Source organism: Gossypium hirsutum, chromosome D06, assembly GCF_007990345.1.
Source record: "Gossypium hirsutum isolate 1008001.06 chromosome D06, Gossypium_hirsutum_v2.1, whole genome shotgun sequence".
In the NCBI taxonomy this organism is placed as follows: domain Eukaryota; kingdom Viridiplantae; phylum Streptophyta; class Magnoliopsida; order Malvales; family Malvaceae; genus Gossypium; species Gossypium hirsutum.
The window spans coordinates 58,946,555-58,959,057 of NC_053442.1; the positions used below are offsets into that span (position 1 = coordinate 58,946,555).

Sequence of the window (12,503 nt, forward strand, 5' to 3'; positions counted from 1 at the left end):
CTCGATCATGCAATCTGCAATTGCCGAAATGTCGTTTACCACAATGTTCACACTCGGTTTAATTTGATCTGACATTACCCACACTAGCTACTAAGGTAGCTCTCGAGCTCATAGGTGGTCTATCCCGATCCCGTCATGAATACCCCGCAGTAGCCTTTGAATGACTAGTATCATCTCGAAACTTCCTTGAGGTCGACTGAAATGACTTACTAAATGATCTTTTACAGGAATCTCGAGCTTCAAAGTCAGCTTTTCTCTTTTTTTTTCCCAAGCTCCTCAGCTTTACAAGCTCGTTCAATAAGTACCACGAACTCTTTTATCTCAAGTATGCCAACTAACAGTTTAATATCTTCATTTAGCCCATCTTCAAATCTTTTACACATAATAGCTTTAGTCGAAACACACTCTCGGGCATACCTACTAAGTTTCACAAATTTTCGCTCATATTCTGTCACTGTCATCCGACCCTGTTTCAATTCAAGAAATTCCTTGCGCTTCTAATCAATGAATCTCTGACTGATGTATTTCTTACGGAACTCAATCTGAAAAAATTCCCAGGTCACTCGCTCTTTTGGAACTACAGATACTAGTGTATTCCACCAGTGATATGCAGTGTCCTGTAGCAAAGATATGACACATTTCAAGCACTCATCAGGGGTGCAAGATAACTCACCAAACACTCGAATAGTATTATCGAGCCAGACTTCAGCTCACTCAGCATCATCATTATCAGTGGCTCTGAACTCTTCAGCCCCGTGTTTTCAGATTTTATCAACATGAGGCTTAAGTAATCTCAACGGATCACTCACTTGAGGTATAATAGGAATCCAAGATGGATTAATCGGGGGTGGGGCTTGTTGTGGAACCGGATTAGTTCAGATATATTGAGTAAACTAGTAGCTCATCATTTGGTAAAAAGCTTGTTTAGCCTCTCCCTTCTGGTTACTCAAGATCAGTCTAGAATCTACCGGCTCTGTCCCTTGCGTAGGAGCAGACGCTATACTCTCAGCATCATCGGCTACAGCTCGATCGGGATCCTTTACTATATGAGAACACATTTGCAAATGTCAGAAGTCATCACACTATCGCAGTAATATTTATGGCATGTATAGCTAGACTCACACGCGCTACATTAGTCCTAGAATCGACTAAACCGTAGCTCTGATACCAATAAAATGTAACACCTCTAACCAATATATATCATAAACACCACATCAAATTAAGATTAGATCATAATCTAATATACATCATGTTCTTTCATACTCATTAGCCGATTTTTTTTTAGTAAAAACTTACAAGATATTTACTATGTTTTAAACTTACTAATATAAACTAATTCATAAATTAATCATGACATAACCAATCAAGACAAATAATCAAGTTACCAATCATACTAATTATCATCTATACCAAATAGACTTATACCATGGTCAAATCATTTCAAATCATTGAAACCAAACACATTGAACATTCAACCGAGAACATATAAAACTAAGCTTAAACATAATGATCAAGCCATCTTTTTTACTAAACCGAATTTAAGCATGGAAATTAGGCCATTTTTGCATGGCCATTTATATACATAACCCAAAATCAAGCATTTCAATTATGCTATACATACCATAAAATTTAATTCAATTTCAACAAAATACCGAAAGGATTCGATAGTGTGATAGCCTTCTCTGATGATCCCCGAGCTCGTAACCAACTTTCAAAATCTATAAAACAAAGAATATTCATACACACAGTAAGCTTTCGCAGCTTAGTAAGTCGTAAGCAGCATTAATTATATGAACATTCACACTAAATCAAATAGCCAAATCAATCCAAACCTTAATTAAATATACATATATCACACTCACAAGTTTATATGTTACCAAAAATGTATAGCTAAATGCACAATTACGCATAAACATATATAATTATCATTTTTAAATATTACAACTATATCAATAGGCCGAAAAACTTATGTTCAATTGTGATAACACATAATTTATTTCTCTCATAGCTTTAATTCATCAATTCAAGTATACAACTTACCTTAATTTCATAACATAGCATGAATACATACCTGAAACATTTAATTCGATTTCAGATTCTGTCTTTATATCACATTGCTCGTTGAACTATTCAGAATTAATATAGATACTCGGATAACTCGTAAAGATCGTACAATGCCTACGTCTCAGACGAGGTCTTGTATGTAATCAATTATCGATGCCACTGTCCCAGACAGGGTCTTATACGTGAATCATATACGATGCCAATGTCCTAAACATGGTCTTACACGTAAATCATATACGATGCCAATGTCCCAGACATGGTCTTACACGTAAATCTCAAATCAATGCCATCGTCCCAGACGTGGTCTTTCTCAATATTGTATATCAAAATTCCTATGATTCATTAGGGCTTTTGAATGTTGCAATTAAATCAAATTAAGATCAAAATAGGTCATTCCATGCGTAGTTAAAATTCGGCAACAACAACTCGGACAATGTTGTTAGCCCAAAACGGATAGATTAATTAACACCAAATGGCAACATAACCACATCTAAATTTGACTGAAAAATCAATAAATTCGGACAGCTGTTTTTATTAAATAAACGACATAAATGGTAGTGCATTGCATAGTGAATTTAACACAATCAGGAAACTTTAATTTAAGCTCCCTATCATTTAATTAGTGTATATAACATGTACAAACATTGCATTTATAGCTTGTTTCAACCAGCTTTAAAAAAAATGCATTAAATGTTGAAATTTATAGCATTCAGACAACAATTCTCATTTTTTTGGACGGGGTTAACTTTTATAAATTAATATATATATTTTTCCTTATTTACAACAGCAGTAGACCAATTACACTAAAATTTGCTGCACATTCAATACAACAATTGCATGCTGAAGTAATAATCATTCATGCAGGAGATTTCAACAGCTCTTGTTTATTTATTCATTAAATTTTTTTTCTTTTTCACTTCTAACTGCAGTATTTTGATAAATATATATATAGCATGTATATTGAGCTACTAAATTCTGCTTAGCAATATTTATATTCAAACATTATTTGCATGTAATAAATATATTTTAAACATAAAAATTTTACAGAATTTTCTTCGAAGAACTTACCTCGGAAGAAGACGACCGAATCAGAAGACTATTCGACAACTTTTGATTTCCCTCGTTCCAAATTTGATTTCCTCTTTTCTTGATCTAAACCAAAGCTTCAAAATGTGCCGAACCTAAACAACAACCATGGCTTCTTTTCTTCTCAACATTCGGCCATGCAAGAGATGAAATACTCCATTAACCTTTTAATTTGTTTTATTTATGTCATATTATTACATCATTTACAATTTTAACCTTAGTGATTTAATTTACAAAACACATAATGGTTGTCCTTTGCCGTCCATAAGCTTTAATAGTGGCCTAATTTTCCTTTAAGGACTTAACAATTAATTAACCATAGCAAATTAGTACTTTAATAATTTAAATGCCAATTTCACATTTTAAGCGATATAGCTATTTTTACAAATTAAGCACACAAACGGATAAATTAAATCATGAAATTTTCACACATGTTAATTCATATACTATAAGCACGAAAAATAATATTAAAATATATTTTTTTCTAACTCGGACTTGTGGTCCCAAAACCACTGTCCGACTAGGGTCTAAACCGGACTGTTACATCGGTGCTGTCTTAGGCAGTACTCAATACCGAATTCAACCTCACGCTCTGGAGGTAAATAGGATAACCTTTCTGGAAAGAAGTTGGGAAATTCCTTTACCACGTGGATATTCTCCAAGACTGCACTATCTATCTTCGTATCTAGGATGTATGCTAAATACGCCTCACACCCTTTATGAATCAAATTATCTGCTACCAGAACAGATATCACATTCGATAAGAAATTTCGACGCTCCCCAATCATGATAATTTCATTTCCCTCTGGAGTCCTTATGGAGTCCCAAAATGAGGTCAAATTCTCCAAAAGGCAACTCCATTAGATCCGTAGGGAATACTTCGCTTTGGACTAGCAACAGACATATCTTGTAAATTTTGTTCACATGCACTAATTGTCTTAAGGGACTAAGGACAATTACATCACTTTTGGTTTCGTCTCCTTGAATTCCCTATTTATCAGCCATTTTACAAGACACACACGAGTGGGTAGATCCAATGTTAATTAATGCAAAATAGGAAATAGCATTAATGGTAAAAGTACCTACTGTCACATCAGCTGCATCTAGATCCTCTCCATGTCTAGTCGTATACACAAATGGTCGTGGTCTCATATATACCCGATTAGTACCCTGACTTGATGCTCGCTGCCTCTGATCGATATTACCACCTCGATTTTTACCCTAATCTCTACAGGGTTGCTATCCAGCTCTCTGATTTGGGGCTCAGTTCTACCCCTATGTGTAACACCCCTTACCCGTATTCAACTCCGGAATAGGGTATGAGGCATTACTAGAACACTTACACATGTAAACGTATTAAACCGAGTTACAAAATTTCATTCAAATTTAAACTCTTCAAATTTTTAACATGCTTTTATAATTCTCTACAACATATCCTCAAAATATTATATTCATAACAAATAGGGCCTACGAAACCCGATACTTACTCATGTAATTCAATGCTTCATTTCCATTTTATTCAATTCACAAATCTTTCATGTTCACAATTCAAATCAATTTCTCAATCCAATATATATATATTTCAATACCACAATAATTCTTTTAATTCAAATCATATCACTAGAAACTTCCATTTAATTCATGTACACTTCAATATCGTTAAGTTCAATACTAATACGTATTCACCATTTAACTCAACGTTTATGGATTATACCATTCATTAACACATTTATAAAATTCTTAGTATTACAATGAAAGCATCACTTAAGCTTAAATAACAACATCAAATCAACTCATCATCCCCTTTTTCGTTATTTTATTCTTTAAGTATGAACTTAGTATTTCATTTCCTTTCCACACCCATTTCCTACAAATATCACACAAAACAATAACATATCATTCAACCATATTCACAAGCTAGTACATTTAAACATAATTCTTTTTGGAATTAACCACATAATAAACCATTTCAAGTAAGTTTACATAATTTAAACACTACCACCCTTTCCATGATCACAAGCATATTCCCATATAGGCACTTACCATTTCAATGCATAACTTATAAATTTAACGTGGCATAATTCAGCCACCACTTGGCCAAAGCTTAAGCGTGTACACTACACATGTTAGCCAAATAAACATATAGCGTATGCATTATAAGTATGGCCGAAGTTCAAGACTTATTCATGTATCAAACTTACCAACATGAGTTAATCAATAAACCATTCATGGCCTTACTTCATACCAAATCATATACCAAATATACCACACTCACATACTATGAAACTTTATTTTCCCATATGAGCTTAAATCATGATCAATAATACGCAAATGTAAGCATCATTTCTATTTTAACGTTTATCGATTATAGTCGAGCATATAACCATTTATACACAAATCATTCATATATATAATTAATTTTCCTCCTCCTCCTCTCCATTCCACATTCTTTATGTATAAAACATACTTAAATAGCATTATACATAATTTCACTATTCACTTATATTTAAATTCAAAGCTATGTATTTGAGTCAGAGTCACTAAATCATTTTTATCCGAAGCTTCAGAGCTCAAAATTAAGATCTGTTAATTTTCCAAGAAACTAGACTCACATGTATTCTTACCATAAGATTTTATGAATTTTTGACTTGGCCAATTAGTACAGTTTATTCTTTAAAGTCACCCATATTTCACTACTCAACATCTCTAACCTCTCTTCACTAAAACTAAATTATCTCATTGTACAAAATTCAGATGATATTTCTGTTTGTTTCCTTTGAAAATAGACTCATTAAGGATTTTAAGAATATAAATTATAACTTGTAATTATTTTTTTACAATTTTTAATTATTTTCCAAAGTCAAAATAGGGGATTCCGAAATCAATCCGACCCTGCCTCACTAAAATTTAAATATATCAAAATTTATAAATTTTTTGCTTGCTCTGTTTCTTTTATGTAAAAATAGACTCCTTAAGATTTCATTTCATATATTATTCACTCTCTAATTCAATTTTCAAAATTTTTGGTGATTTTTCAAAGTCACACTATTGTTACTGTCCAAAACTATTTTGTTGCACATTTTACTTTTTCATAATTTCATTACTTCTTTGCATCTTACTCAAGGGTCGATTAAATATCGAACCCAATATTCATCATGTAACCTTATTCGATTCACATATATTTTCACTTATCCAATTTTCCCGATGAACACTTCGGAATATTAACCGTTACATGGTGGAATCAGCACTTAGCAACCACCTCATGTTCAAAGGATCTCGGTGGAATCAGCACTTAGCAACCACCTTATAATCAATGATATGGGGAATCAGCACATAGCAACCCCTTTTTGATCAATTATTCGAGGAATCTGCACTTAGCAACCCCTTACATTCAAAAAATCCCGGTCAAATCCGAGTGTTCAATCGGGAACCTTACTTCACAACATTTTACCAACTTTTCCAATTTATTCACATTTTGTAATCTACATCAAATATTTATTCTATATTCAATCATATCTCAACAATATATTAAATAAAATTAAAACAATGTATTATTCACATACAAACTTACCATCATGCTTTCAAGGTCAATTCCTCTTCTTTCTTGGTTTATAATAACACATTTAACTTATTTAACACTCAAATTATTCAATCTAGTCCTAAAATCATACTTTGGAAAAAATTACATTTTTGCCCCTAAAGTTTCACAAAATTACAATTTTGCCCCCAAAGCTTGTAAATTAAACATAATCCCTTATTCTTATGTATTATGACATGCTGAACATTTTTCCCTTCTATGGCAACATCGAATTCCTACTCTAACACTTATGAACATTAGGTATTTTTACCGATTATGTCGTTTTACTCGTTTTCACTTAAAATCGCTTAGCAAAAGTTGTTTAACATAATTTAAAGCTTCATATTCTACCATAAAACATCAAAATAAACACATTTCACCTATGGGTATTTTTCCAAATATAAACCCTAGATTAAATTATTGCTAGAATAAGCTAAATCAAGTTACCGGGACTCCAAAAACGTAAAGAACATTAAAAACGGGGATTGAAATCACTTACTATGGAGCTTGGAAGCTTGAAAACCCTAGCAATGGCTTCCCCCATTGTGAAATTCGGCCAAGGCTTGAAGATGATGATTTTTGGCCTATTTTGTCTTTTTAATACATTTTAATTACCAAATTGCCAAAATACCCCTAACTTAAAATTTTCCTTTTTCACTTATCTCATGTCCATTTTTGTCCACAATGTAATCAATGGTCTGATTACCATTTAAGGACCTACGATTTAAAATTTCATAACAATTGGACACTTCTAACATGTAGAACTCAACTTTTGCACTTTTTACAATTTAGTCCTTTTGGCTAAATTGAGTGCCCAAACGTCGAAATTTTCAAACGAAATTTTCACAAAATAATTCCGTAAAATTGTAGACCATAAAAATATAATAAAAAATAAATTTTTTTCTCGTCGGATTTGTGGTCCAAAAACCACTATTCCGACTAGGCCCAAAATCGAGTTGTTACACTATACTTGTATTTCATCATTAAGTTGTGGACAGTCTCGAATCTTATGGTCCAACGTCCCATACTTTAAGCATGCACCCATACTCCTCAAACTGTCCCCAAAATGCCTCTTTCCATAAGTGGCACAGTTCTAAATTCTACCTTCTGCTGCAGCAACATTCTGACGAGGTCGATCATCTCTAGCCTGCTTAACTAGGCGTTGAGCCTGAACATTAGGGCTCGATTATCTCTTGGCATGGACTCTCGCATTTTCCTTCTTCTCATGCTCAATGCGCCTAACTTCCTTACATATTTTGGTTTTCTCCACTAAAGCTTTGAAAACCCTCTCTTATTGTAAAACTACTTGCATCATCAACTTTGACCTTAGCTCAAACTCAAATCGAGTGCACTTATCTTGTTCCTCAGCTACCATACCCGGAGTATATCAGCTAAGCCTCAAGAACTTAGTATCATAATTAGCCATTGACATGTCTCATTGTCTTAGCCCAATGAACTCCAGTCTTTTGGCCTCAACGTACCTTGCACCCATATATTTCTTTCAGAAAGCATCCAGAAATACTTATGTTAATCGTTCAGCTTAGGTACCTCTCACTATGGCCTACCATTAGCGATAGGCCTCATCACATAGCAATGACACAATCCCCTTAAGCTTCTATTTAGGGGTGCACTCTATATTGTCTAAGATCCTTCTATAGCCTTTAGCCAGTATTCAGCTAAGTGGGAGTCGTCCCAGCAATGCCCAAAATAATTTGGCCCGACTCGAACAAAGTCTCTCAGCTGTAATACTGCGACTATTAGCTCCAGATTGGGCACCCACCACTCGCTTTAACACTTGTAACATGGCTTACGATACGGCCTCGTTCGCAGGCTCTTGCTGACTTTCCTCAGCAGTGGGTGCGTGTTCTACATTCTCAACTACTGGTTCAAGGGTTCACATCTGAGATGCGGACGAGTCAACTTGGGTCCCTTGACTCGGCTCTCCATAAGCTCTTATCCCTCGAGTCTTAAATTCACGAGTACTTATTTTTTAGTTTTATGGATGTTTGTCAATAAAGATTTTTTTATCACTTGAGTATTTTAAATCGCAATTTTATTCAGTTGATTTATACAAGTCTCAGTATCTATTACTTAGAGTTTGTCTCAATCTAAAATTTTCTATCATTTTCCATAATATATAGTATATAGTTTTCACATCTAAAGATCACTTACCTCGGATCGGTTTTGAGAAATCTTGAATTTTAATAACAATTCACATGTGGTATGTTTTCCCTCAAAAATATCATTTTTGTGCTGCATGAAGTTTTTCGAAAATATTTTTACCCATAGTCTGAGTTTTGAACCAGGCTCTGATACTACTAAATGTAACCCCTCAAATCGGGCCTAAACGTTATAACCCAATTTAAGTGATCACATGGGCCATAGAAATGGCCAAAACGCGAGTTGAAATAAACAGATTTAATTTTGAAAATGTGTATATAATATTTCTTTAGAATTTGTTTGTTCTTTTTTATTTTTTAAAATATAAATTGAGAAGTAATCTTGTTTATTATTTGAAAGATGTTATAATTACTTTAAAATTTTACATTCAATAAAATGAGTTTACGAAAAATAGATTTTATTAAGAAAACAATAAAACACTTCGTCCTTATTAAAAACTCATGCAAAATGTCCAATGTCCAAAGTTTAAAATAAAGTACCCATGCCACTGTTCAATAGTAATCCACAAAATAAAATTTAAAACCCACGAAAGTCCCAAAAATAGAAAATAAAAAATAACCATAAAAAAGGTTTAAATCTGAGAGCCACTCCGACCTCTAAATCCGAGTCCTAACCACGAGAATTATCTGAAATACATAAGCAATGGGGGTAAGCATAAAAAGGCTTAGTGTGAGATCAACACATAGTAAATATACTTGCATACATATCAACATACATATAACAATCACAAAATAATCATATATCATGAAGATCATGGAATCTAATACTGATTACTATGCATGAACATATCGATGCATATTTAAAATCGATGCGCATTTTATAAAATTCCTACCCATCTTTGCTACACACCAATATCAAATTCCCAGAACTCGTCCATCCAAAACACCATATGTGGATATGCCACCACTAATTTGTAAATAAATTACCACTAATTTGCAGATAAAATGCCACTGATAACACTGATATGGACAAGCCACCACTGATATGTAGATTTACCGCCACTGCTTCCACCTTTCACAATATCCCACCCCATGCATTTGACATAGAAATTACACATTTAACACATATGAATCACTTTAACACTTAGTCATATAAATATGCTCACATAATCACATTCACTAGTCATCACTTTTACATGTTTAATCTTGCTTGTCACATTAAATCATAGATCACAATATTCATATATTCATATATATGTATATAAATATATCATATACTTGAATCACCAAATATAACACATAAGCTATGCAACACATGTCATGAGAACGAGATTTACATATACATCATTATTATAATGATAGTCACATCATATCACATATCTCATACATTCCACAAAAAAGTATTTCGGTTAGAATCACTTACTTGGGTCCTTTGTATTGAGTTTTTTTAAACAACTCCACTTCGAATACTTTATATACTCACCATTATTTATAATTTAATTATTAATATAATAAAAATAATTATGTTACACATAATGAGTACAATCGATCCCACACATTAGATTGTAGATCCAATTTGCCTAAACCCTTATTAATTGATTCCACTTGATTTACCTCACAAGACGATGTATCACATAATTAACATATATTATTATGGATCTTTAAAAATATTTCGTCACTTTAGTTATCTATCACTAATAGTCTCATCGCTTACCTTCGCAATCTAAGACTTTGAAAGGATAATTTCCGTTGCGAAGTTAGGGGTCTCCCCTACGATTATTGTTTGGTCCTTTAAAATGATATAATGTAGCATTAGTACTGTAATACATAAAGAATTAATATTAACAAAATACAACTATGACTCATGGCACTTTACTATTCGGCCATGTCAAGAAAATACTAGGAGAAGGATCTTTATGACTTAAGATGATCCATACTTACACTTTGATCAATTCAAATCAAGCGCTAAATCGAGAAAGGGAGATTTCAGATAATTGAGTAATCTAGAAAGTATCATCGAGATAACAGAATAAGTTTAATTAATTCAAAATAAGAATCAGCACAAGAAGAGGAAAAGAAAAAGAAAAGAAAGGTTTTTGTCACCAACGACGGTGACGAAAGTGGTCCGACAGTGGGAGCTCAGCGACAGTTTGAGGATGGTGATTCTATGTTTGACGATGGTCCAACGATGGTGGAGTTTGGAGATTGGGCCAAGGAGAGGAGAAAAAAATAGAAGAAAAAGAGGAGGATGAAGTGGACTCGCGGTGGCACACGGCAGCGACCATAGCAGTGATGGGAGGAGGGAGATAATAAAATAAGAGCGACGACCATGAGAGGTGGTGAACGGTGGCAGGTTGTTCGGTTCATGGTGGAGGAAGAAAAATGTTAAGGAGGAAAGGTGGTGGTTGTTTGCAAAAATGGAGAGAAAAATGGTGAGAGAGAAATGAAAAATGGAAGAAAATGAGAGGGAGAGAGGGTATGGACGACAAAAGCAAGGGATGAGCTTGATCAACTATGGACAGGTTCAATGAATCAAGCTACAAGGTAAAAGGTGAGGTTATGGCAAGGGAGGGGGATATGTGGCAAAAAGGGGATCATGTACCCCCTAATTATGGTAAGTTTGACCATTAAATGGAGGAAACAAATCCTCCTCATTATGGTGCACAAGGTGGACAACAATCACATTAAACAAGGGGAAAAATTGTCAAAAAAAATAAATAAATGTAAAAGTGAGAACAATAAGACTTAAATCTTGGACCACTAAGAAAGATAGTTAATTACTAAACCACTTGACCATTAATTCCCTTATATCTAATTTTACGCATTTAATTTAAAACATAGGAGATGAGAGTTTCACTTTTGCTTAAATAATCAAAAAGTGGAATGTGACAGAACCCTAGGCGTGTCCAATGCCTACTCGGTTATTGCACACATTCGAGACACTAATGCTTACGTTATTTTGTAATTTTTAATTTTTATATACTTTGTTTTACATCTGAAATGTACAATTATTTACAATGTACAAAACAAATTTATTGAATTGGTTCGTTTTGTATGCAACCAAGTTATGAGTTTAAAATTTATAATTCGATTTGAATTTTACAATTTGAATAACTTAAATAATTCGGATAAATCAGATAACATATTTTACATGTAAATTTATAAAAATTCCAATAAAAATTCTAAAAATTTCAAAAAAAATTAAAAAATATATTTAAAAAATTAAAAAATTAAAACTTTCTAGAATAATAATTTTGGGACCTAACTAAGCTAATTAACGATTCAAGTTTATCATACTAAAGTTTTTTTTTTTGCTTTGGAAAAGTTTTCAAATAAATGTAGTTTAAAATTTATGTGTTATAACATGGAATTATTTATACTAGCACAAGATTTTAACTTGACATGTTTAATTTTTTAATTTAACTTGAACACTTGCACTTGATTTGATTGGACTCGAATTTCATTTCACTCGACTCGATTTGAAAAATTTTCAAGTCGAGTTAGGATGATAAAATATGAATCGTTAACTCGATTAATTCAAATTTTTTTCACTCAATTGATAAAATAGGACACGCGTAATTTCTACATTTTCCTCGATAAAGTTTATCCCGGGAATCTCGAGTTTCAGGGGCTTAGAAGTAATTAAGTTCAGTGGT

At 33.1% G+C, this 12,503-nt stretch overlaps 1 long non-coding RNA gene across 1 annotated transcript; it reads right to left on the bottom strand.

Annotated features, from left to right (window-relative positions):
- Positions 1–9,345: 9,345 nt before the first annotated feature.
- LOC121218565 (uncharacterized) lies at positions 9,346–11,343 on the bottom strand. Its single transcript, XR_005915048.1, has 3 exons — positions 10,789–11,343; positions 10,562–10,636; positions 9,346–9,534 (listed from the first exon to the last, which is right to left on the bottom strand). It is a non-coding gene; the product is annotated as an uncharacterized lncRNA (long non-coding RNA).
- Between the last annotated feature and the right edge of the window lie 1,160 nt (positions 11,344–12,503).